The sequence below is a fragment of the Danio rerio genome, chromosome 4, assembly GCF_049306965.1.
Source record: "Danio rerio strain Tuebingen ecotype United States chromosome 4, GRCz12tu, whole genome shotgun sequence".
In the NCBI taxonomy this organism is placed as follows: domain Eukaryota; kingdom Metazoa; phylum Chordata; class Actinopteri; order Cypriniformes; family Danionidae; genus Danio; species Danio rerio.
Window position 1 is genome coordinate 16,536,462 of NC_133179.1, and position 10,180 is coordinate 16,546,641.

Here is a 10,180-nt window from a genome sequence, read left to right on the forward strand (position 1 = left end):
AGATATTTGCGTAAAGGTCACTAACAGACACATATACACACACTTTAATTTGCTGTTATACACCATATAAAATCGAGAAACTAAGCTTTTTTTTTTGCACAGGCCTATTTAATTAAGGGTAAATGATGCCAACTGATGATCAACAGTAAATTACAAATTTATCCCAACTGAGGAAAACCACAAACAATCAAAAATGTAGGACTATATAGAGTCATGGCTTTATAATTTAAAAAATGTTGTTATAATGGGGCAAAAACAGCCACCAACAGTAAATTAGGGAGAAATAAATGAAAATTAATTAAAAACAAAGCATCAAATGCAATGTTGCTTCTCATGCCCAAGACTTTGAGAAAAGGTTAAAAAAAAAATCCAGTCAATTACTTTTTATATTGAAAATGTCATTTTGTGGATTTTTTCCCCCCAAATCAGTGACATCATTTATAAATTTGCCAATTAAAGAGTCAAAATCCTGTAATTTTATAAACAATTTAGTAGCTTTGATCAGAATTAATGTTGATTAACAGATTTATTCAAAAAAATAAAATAAAATTCCTGGTGCGTTTTTACAGCAGTTAAATTCAGTGGATGTTTTAATCATGAACTTAACAAAAGTATAGTAAATTTGCCCAGAGTGTATCATTGAGGAGAAAAGTCATGGCCGAATTGAGACACAAAATCACTCCAGAGTGGATGAAAACATCCCCAACAGCTTATAAGGGTTAACATGGGTTTAATGGTTCTACTGTAAATTGTATTGGTTTTAATTGGTTCCTGTTGTGGCTGTTTGCTATTAATTTGTGGGATTTAAAAGCTACTGTTCTAATTTGTAATGGAATATCTACCAAAATACACTCGAAAACTTAACATACTGGTTTTAAAGGCTAAAATATAACAAAAGCTTTAACATTACTTCAACCCATATTAATAAGTTAATCAGGTTTCAAATACATTTTTATAAGTTATACAAGGTTAACTTAATATTTTAAGTCACTCTGACTGATGTAAGTTAAGATATGTAGAAAATATTAATTGATTGTACTAAAATATTCAAGGCAGTAAGATTTTTTTTACAGTGTGGTTTTTCTTTTTTTTTTTCATTTATTTATTTTGATAGTAAGCCCACACTGTAAAACCCAACAGTCAACTTTATTAAATGAAATGAATGTAGTTAACTCAAAATTTGCTGAAAGTTAATATTACTCATTTACAGTAAGTTCACAGTACTCATACAGACTCAAATGGAACTCAAATGGAACTCAAATGGTTTGTAGCAATCAGATTCTTCACATGGTTTGAGCTGCCTTAACTTATTGGGTTTTACAGTACTCAGTTAGTTTGAGTTATCCTCATTTATTGGCTTTTAAATTGCTTCGTTTACTCAAACGGATTAAGTTCACAGCACTCATTAGGATTAGTTTGTGAACTTAAATGGATTGTTGCAAACGGTTTCCTTAAATGGTTTGAGTTACGTTAAGTCAGGGTTGTCCAAACTCGGTCCTGGAGGGCCAGTGTCCTGCATAGTTTAGTTCCAACCCCAATTAAACACACCTAAACCAGCTAATCAAGCTCTTTCTAGTTAACTCTAGGAAACTTCCAGGCAGGTGTGTTGGAGGAAGTTGAAGCTCGGCCCTCCAGGAGTTTGGACACCCCTGCCTTAAGTTATTGGGTTTTACAGTGCATGCATTCTACTGTATTTCCAACATGATCTCACAGCAATTCGTAGCTTTTTTTTTTATTTAGTGGCTAATTTTTACAATGTTATTCGTACGATTTAGTTGCTCATGCCTCAATGACGGTTCGAGTTAGGGGTGCTGTTGGGTGCCAATCCGCCTTTTTAAAATAGTAAAAATTTTCCATACGAATGAACTAGTACAAATTTGTACAATTTAGCCACTAAACTGACAAAGCGTAAAATAGTTACGTTTCCTTATAAGATCAAGCTGGTTTACTAATAAACAAAAATGCAGTATCACACATTTAAGAATTATCCTCTAAATTTAAATACAGTTTTTCCAGTGCAAGAAAAAAACAAACTTATATTAAGATAAAAAGTTCTCACACTTTATTTTCTGTCACTTTTGTAGAAAAAGAAACAAGAAAACAAAGAGTCTGAACTTGTGACGGAGACTCACATGGGCACAGAGAGAGAGGACGAAGGCTATCTTGACAACAAGGAGATGGTGACTGAAGAGGAAAGAGAAACGGAGGCACAGTGGGATGTGGAGGAAGAGGATGGTGCAACGGAGAGCAAAGAATACAGCTCAGGCGATGGCGATGAGGAGGAAGAGTTTGAGCTGGAGAGGGAGAGAGAGAGACAGGAGATGGAGAGAGAACGGATGGAGCTGGAGACGGAACGAGAGGAAGAACTGAAAAGCGAGAGAGAGCGGGAGAGGGAGGTCGAGATGGAGCAAGAGGAGAGAGAGAGACAGTTGCAGAGACAGAGACTGGAGTGGGAGAGACAAAGAGAACAGATGGAGAGGGAGAGGATGGGAGAGACGAGCAGAGAAGAGGACATGGGGCCACATATTTCCCACTGTGATTATCTGAAGGTAAGAGAGTGCTTTAAAATGTAAGTGTGCTTTATGCATGTAAAAATTATGTACACAAATACTCTACACATCTGATTTACATACACTCACCGGCCACTTTATTAGGTACACCTTACTAGTACCGGGTGAGACCCCATTTGCCTTCAGAAGCACCTTAATCCTTCATGGCAGAGATTCAACAAGGTACTGGAAATATTCCTCAGAGATTTTGGTCTATGTTGACATGCTAGCATCACACAGTGGCTGCAGATTTGTCAGCTGCACATCCATGATGCGAATCTCCCGTTCCACTACATCACAAAGGTGCACTGTTGGATTGAGTTCTGGTGACTGTGGAGGTCGTTTGAGTACACTGAACTCATTGTCTTGTTCAAGAATCCAGTCTGAGATGATTCACGTGTGTTATCCTGCTGGAAGTAGCCATCAGAAAATGGGTACGCTGTGGTCATAAAGGGATGAACATGGTCAGCAACGATACTCAGGAAGGCTGTGGTGTTGATACAATGCTCAATTGGTACTAAGGGGCCCAAAATGTGCCAAGAAAATATCCCCACATCATTACACCACCACCACCAGCTTGAACCATTGATACAAGGCAGGAAGGACCCATGCTTTCATATTGTTGATGTTAAATTCTGACCCTACCATTCAAATGTTGCAGCAGAAATCGGGACGTCAATGTTTTTCCAATCTAGTATTGTCCAAATTTGGTGTGCCTGTGCAAATAGTAGCCTCAGTGGTGTAGAGATGCTCTTCTGCAAATCTCGATTGTAACGAGTGGTTATTTTTTTGTTGTCTTTCTAACCAGTCTGGCCATTCTCCGCTGACCTTTGGCATCGACAAGTCATTTGAGCACACAGAACTGCCACTCACTGGATATTTTTTTCTTTTTTGGACCATTATCTGTAAACTCTAGAGATGGTTGTGCATGAAAATCCCAATAGATCAGCAGTTTCTGAAACACTCATCTGACTGATCAACTCGTCTGGCACCAACAAGCATGCCACATTCAAATTCACTTAAATCACTTTTGTTCCCCATTTTGATGCTTGGTTTGAAATACAGCAGATCGTCTTGAACATGTCTACATGCCTAAATGCATTGAGTTGTTGCCATGTGATTGGATGAAATTTGCATTAACGAGCAGTTGGACAGGTGTACCTAATAAAGTGGCCGGTTAGTGTATGTAAAATCTTTGAGTCACACTAAATTATATTATATTATATTATATTATATTATATTATATTATATTATATTATATTATATTATATTATATTATATTATATTATATTATATTCCATAATTATAAAACATCTATCTACAGTATCTATCTTTACATAAACATTCAATTCAATTTACGTATATTTCTATGCTCTTTTGTACCCCACTGTAATTATGCACATCCAAAAAAAAAAAAATCGATAATAATAAACAAATTTTGTATATCTGTAACTATTTTCTTGTACAGGGACCTCCTGGTGAAAATGGAAAACCGGGCCCTAAGGTCAGACAAACCTTTTCATTATACTGTAGGTCAGAGCAGTCTGTCCTTTCTAATAAGAATGATAGTCTTATCATGAAAATATATTTTTCAAGCAGTGTTCTCATCAGGTCTTGTTAGTGAATAAGCTCTGTGTGTTCCCAAACCAAAGTCTGTTAGATAATCGTTTCCGCTTCCTGATTGGCCCTCGCCCCTGCCTACGCATATGACATCCCGCCTCCTCATTCTCAATGCTAGGAGATTATTACTGTCAATCAAAGTGGGTGGGCGGAATTTCAGGAGCCCACTTCTACTTGCTTTGATGCCCCCAGAGCTTTACTTGTACTCCTATATGCATGAAATGAGTTTTGATCTGTTTAATAATAATGTACTGTTGAACTTTTTGAGCTGTTTTTGTTTATTTGTCATGTAAAAAAATGGAGTGGTTGTTCTGTTGTGAATTTGTACAGGGGGAGATTGGAGAAAAAGGCCAAAAGGTACACTGGATTTAATCTTTGGTGTCAGTAACTCTGTTATTCTATAATGCTTTAGCCTCCTTTGAGCTGTATATGTTCTGTGCTAGGGAGAGCCTGGAACTGGTCACCGTGGGCCAATTGGACAAGCTGGTCAAGCAGGACAAAAGGTGGTTAGTTCATTAATTAATGCTGTGTAACTTTCAATTTATTCTATTAGTTTAATAATTTAAATATTACATTCCAAAAAGGTTTAGACATGCAACTAGGGCTGCATGATATTGAAAGAAATCTAACATTGCATTATTTTATATGGTAACACTTTATTTTGATGGTCCATTTGAGTATTAGTAGACTGTCTGCTTAATATCTGTTGATACTGCTCCTTCAACAGACATTTACTGACTAAAAGAAACAGCAAGCAAGTGCATGTCAACTTACACTAACCCTATCCTCAACCTAACAGTCTACTTATAATCTACTGAGAATTAGTTGCAGTGTACATTTACATTTAGTCATTTAGCAGACGCTTTTATCCAAAGTGTAACTTAAAATAAAACAAACGGACCATCAAAATTCAGTGTGACCTTTTATATTTCTGCAATATATATTGAGATATGAATATAATTTCAGCAGCTAACTTGAATAGCTCTGTTTGAAATGAGATCATTCATTTTTATGGATTGAGATTATTTTGTAGCGGAGTGAATCAAACAAATTGCAAGCATAAATAAATAAGATGGAGCTAAGGTGAAAGTGAAACAAGCAGTGCTCTGTGGTTTTCCAGAGAGTCAAACAGTAGTCGGATATTCAGGTAGAGTAACTGAATAATCAAATGTAATGTTAAATAACACTGTGCAGACTTCATTGCTGATCAACTATAATCCAACATTGGAGCTCAACATAAACTCAGCATTGCAGATCCTGCGACTATTGCGAATGCACACGTTGCGATATAGATGCTGAAACGATATATTGTGCCATCCCTATGTAGCACAGATGTTAAACTCAGTTCCAAAAGGGCCGCAGCTCTGCACAGTTTAGTTCCAACCCTAATTAAACACACCTGATCAAACTAATTGAGTCCTTCAGGCTTGTTTGAAACCTACAGTTAAGTGTGTTGGAGCAGGGTTGGAACTAAACTGTGCAGGGCTGCGGCCCTCCAGGAATTGAGTTTGACACCCCTGCTATATAGTATAAAACTAACTTTTTCATGACTTTTGCCTTTTGAATGTAATGTGCATAGGGTGAGCCTGGAGAACCAGGACCAACTGGAGCACAGGGCATTCAGGGTATTCGTGGCAACCCTGGCATCCCTGGATCAGTGGGTCAAAGAGGTCAGCCAGGTGATCCCGGAGAGCCAGGCAGACAGGTCAACATGCTGTCAGTTCAGTCATTCATTTTCTTTTCGGCTTAGTCCCTTCATTAATCTGGGGTCGCCACAGCGGAATGAACCGCCAACTAATCCAGCATATGTTTTTGCGCAGCGGATGCCCTTCCATCTCTGGGAAACATCCATACACACTCATTCACACACATACACCACGGACAATTTATCCTACCCGATTCACCTATAGTGCGTGTCTTTGGACTGTGGGGGAAACCGCAGCACCCGGAGGAAACCCACGCAAACACAGGGAGAACATGCAAACTTCACACAGAAACGCCAACTGACCCAGCCGGAGCTTGAATCAGAGACTTTTTTGCTGTGAGGCGAATGTGTTACCCACTGTGCAGCCCCCATGCTGTTAATAGTTTTCTTTATTGTAATAATTGTGTTTATTTATTCATACTTTGCTAGGAAATTAACATTAATGAAATAATTGTTTGTTTGTTTGCTTGTTTTAAAGGGTGATAGAGGGAAACGAGGGAAGAACGGCTCAGCTGGTGCTCAAGGTGCAATTGGTCCTCCTGGACAGCCGGTTTGTCTACTTTAAAGTTTATTGCACAAGTTCAGAAGTTGGTATAGTAAATTTAAGCAGCATTTGCAAAGAAATGTCAAGGTAATGTGTTTAATTAGGCCCAAAGTGCATCGATAAGTGCATAAAACATTTACTACTCTAAAATGCTTTAAATGAATACAAAGATGTTATTTTTGCTCATAACTTCTCAAGACAAAATGAAAGTTTTTTAACACCTGTGTTCACATATGCTATTTAATAGAGCATGCACTAAATGGCTGTGTTTGCATATAGTGTTGCAAATTATGTTGTTTTTTTTAGGTCGTTTTTTTTTAACACAAGGGTCAATGTATAGTGTGAATGATGTTTGTATTTATTTATTTTTATTTCTTTACCAAAACTGCATATTTAAAGTGGCTGTGCAGTCGAATGTGTGCATATGCTAACATACAAGTACAGAGCTTAATGCAATTTTCAAGTAGAAATGATTTTTTATTAACTGCAATTAATTAATTATTATTATTATTATTATTATTATTATTATTATTATTATTATTATTATTATTATTATTATTTTGTAGAGTATACTTCTACCTTGGATTTTGAAAGTTGTGGTTCATTTTACAGGGGCCTCCTGGTCTTGCTGGAGTTAAAGGTGAAAAGGTGAATTATGTTATGCAATGTTAAACCTCAACATCAATATATTAGTTCAAAATGAAGCACAACCAGGAATAAATGCACACTCCTTTGAAGGATTTATGTGTTATCTCCAGGGAGACAGTATCCCAGGGGAACCAGGAGACAGAGGAAATTCTGGACTCCCGGGTCGCCGGGTAATAATATGATAAATGTTATTTTTAAATTGATTTTAGTACAGTTTTTTTCTGTAATAGCATGTTTATTGTGATTACTAACTGCATATGGTGCTATTAAATTGTATTGAAACAACATTTTTTTGCTTTACAAGGGAGCCAAAGGCACTGATGGCAATAAAGGACCACCAGGTCACATGGTACGTCACTATCAATTTAGAAGACACTATATCATAATCAGATTAAATGTTATATATATATATATATATATATATATATATATATATATATATATATATATATATATATATATATTCCATTTATTTAATATATATATGTTTTAAATTGTTTATAGCTTTTGTTTCAATTATTTGCCCTAATTATTCTCTTTCTATAAATTGATTAGTTAACTTATTCAGTCTAAGTACACAATTTAAAAAGAAAATGACCAAATTGGTGACAAGAAAATATCTAATATGATTTTTCTAAACAGAAAAGCATAAAACATGTGATTGATAAACAAAAGATTGATAATACAACAGTTAATAAACAACTTCTGTGAAGCTGCAAATGATCTTGTTTTTTATTTCGCATATTTTTGTAGTCAAATATATCAGTCAGTGTTGTTTTCTTATATTAGCTCAATGTATTTTCTCATTTAACATACTTTGAATTAAAGCACTGAAAATCAATAAATCAATGCAACAATGTTTTGTGCGTCCATGCAATAAACAGTACTGAACAACCAGCCAAATATGTGGTTTAATAAAGATGTTATGATTCTATATAATGCCCTGTGTTCTTATGACCTTTATCTTTAATTAAGGGTCCCAAAGGCCTGACTGGTGCGAAAGGAGAAAAGGTGAGTATCTATTTTTAACCCACCCTGGTTTAAATTCCAAACAAGTTCACAACATGGAAGGGCTTTAAATATTAATAGCCGAGCAACCTGTCATGGCCATTTTCTGGCTTGCAGACAGCTTTGACAGAGCTTCACTTCTCTGTACTGACTGGCCAGTATCTATTCTTCGACCTTTAGTGTCTATATTCAAAAAAAATATTTATATGGTGACAGTACAGTCTACTGCAGTCGTGAATTTTCCTCAGCATAACTGTATGACAGGTTCAAATGTACAGTAATCCTTTTCAATTGTTTAATGGTCCATCTCACCTATTGTTTTAGATTCGTTTGTTTAGAATTATCCCACCATAAAATGAATAAAGACAAAACTTTTTGGATTGACAGGGTGACAAAGGTATGTCCGGTCACCGAGGAGAGAAAGTAAGGATTGCGTACACTTATATTAAATACCTAAATGGTGTTTATATAGATTGTTTTACCAGTTGGTTTCGTGTTTGTGTAGGGCAGCCCTCTCTCCATGCCAGGTCCCAGAGGATATAAGGGTCTAAAAGGAGATACAGTAAGATATTTCTGCGCTTTATTTTTCTGTTTCCTCTAAAGGTTGTACCTTATTGTACAATTTTCATAACATTTCTTAGTTAACAGTTCATATCAGGTTTTAGTTAAGAAATGACCAATTTAAGTCAGTGTTGTTGATGTGTAGTCTATATCTTGTATGGCAGGGTGAACGCGGACTTCCTGGATTTGATGGAGATAAAGGAGAGAAGGGTGAAGATGGTCCACCTGGTGCAAAAGTATTTTACACATCATTCTAAGTGAATGTATTTTTTTTTTTAATTAGGGAGTCAGTTTTGTTTTTCAATATATGTTTTTATTATTTTTAGTAGGAATGCAGTAAATTAACCCCATTAAATTGCTTCCTTTTATTTTGTTTGTATAATAAAATGCTACTGGACTCAATTTTTCTTCTTTTTTTCCAAACACATTAAGAGATTTGCATATGTTGACAATGTAAAGTGAATTTTTATCATTTATTTTTATGCATTTTCAGGGGCTCAAGGGTGAAGCTGGTACCAAAGGAGGCATGGGACCTTTTGGTGCACGTGGTCCAGTAGGACAAAAGGTCAAGGATAACACTAATGACATTTATTTACACCACTTTGCTGATAAAAGTACATTTTTAGAACACTGTAGATTATATTGGCCAACCCATTAGCATCAGGAATGTTGCTTCTCTGGACGGTTTTAAGAAACTTCTTCTTTTTATTTACTATTTTTGTTAATTTAATCATCCAATTATACTGAGTCGTTCATATTTTATTGTTTTATTGTGGTCTTTTTTACTTTTTTTTATTGTTCTGCTTCGTTACTGTTTGTCTTGTATGCCTTGTAGCACTTTAGGTCTGAGACAAGCACACTATAAATAAAATGTATTATTATTATTATTATATTATTATTTTGTGTGACATGTTACAGTGCTCAGCATATATGAGTACACCCCCCGCAACTCTCTCATTTAAATTAATGTTTTCAATAAAATGCTTTACAATATTATATTTGTGTATATACTGTACATTAGAATTGTTAGTACTGAAGCCAATACTGGGGCTAATCTATCAAAATAACTTACAATAATGGTTCAAAGATTAGTAGCCCTAATTTGTATGTTAGGGAAAAATATAAAAAAAAACATTTTCAAAAATAGCAAAAATTAAGAGAAACAAAAAATATATTTACAATTTTGTTGAAATGTTGTGGTTTGTATTATTTTTTTTGCATGAATTTAAATGTATTTTCTTTTCATTTCTAAAGATGTTCTGTGACTAAAATATTATTTTAATAAATATATCTGTTTTATAAATGTTTTGTTTAAAGGCACCAATATATTACCCATATTCACAGAGAAATGGATAAAAAAAATTCATTTTCAAAATGGGGTGTACTCAATTATGCTGAGCACGGTATATTGGGGTAAATTCTGAAAGATATTTGATAAACAAAAACCAATATCAAACCAATATCTAGAAAGACATGCTGAAAATACTGAAGATACTACTCTTTGCTTAGGGAGATCCAGGGGAACCAGGTGCCAATGGGGAAAAG

At 35.2% G+C, this 10,180-nt stretch overlaps 1 protein-coding gene across 1 annotated transcript in view; it reads left to right on the forward strand.

Annotated features, from left to right (window-relative positions):
* col7a1l (collagen type VII alpha 1-like) overlaps window positions 1-10,180 on the forward strand; it is a 93,071-nt gene extending 82,891 nt beyond the window's left edge. The window contains exons 84-98 of the transcript XR_002458152.2: window positions 2,085-2,549; window positions 4,018-4,053; window positions 4,500-4,526; window positions 4,613-4,672; window positions 5,749-5,874; window positions 6,353-6,424; window positions 7,031-7,066; window positions 7,177-7,236; window positions 7,371-7,415; window positions 8,042-8,077; window positions 8,462-8,497; window positions 8,580-8,636; window positions 8,800-8,892; window positions 9,129-9,200; window positions 10,145-10,180. The gene's annotated coding sequence lies outside the window, so the exon portion shown is untranslated. The remainder of the gene's footprint in view (window positions 1-2,084; window positions 2,550-4,017; window positions 4,054-4,499; window positions 4,527-4,612; window positions 4,673-5,748; window positions 5,875-6,352; window positions 6,425-7,030; window positions 7,067-7,176; window positions 7,237-7,370; window positions 7,416-8,041; window positions 8,078-8,461; window positions 8,498-8,579; window positions 8,637-8,799; window positions 8,893-9,128; window positions 9,201-10,144) is intronic.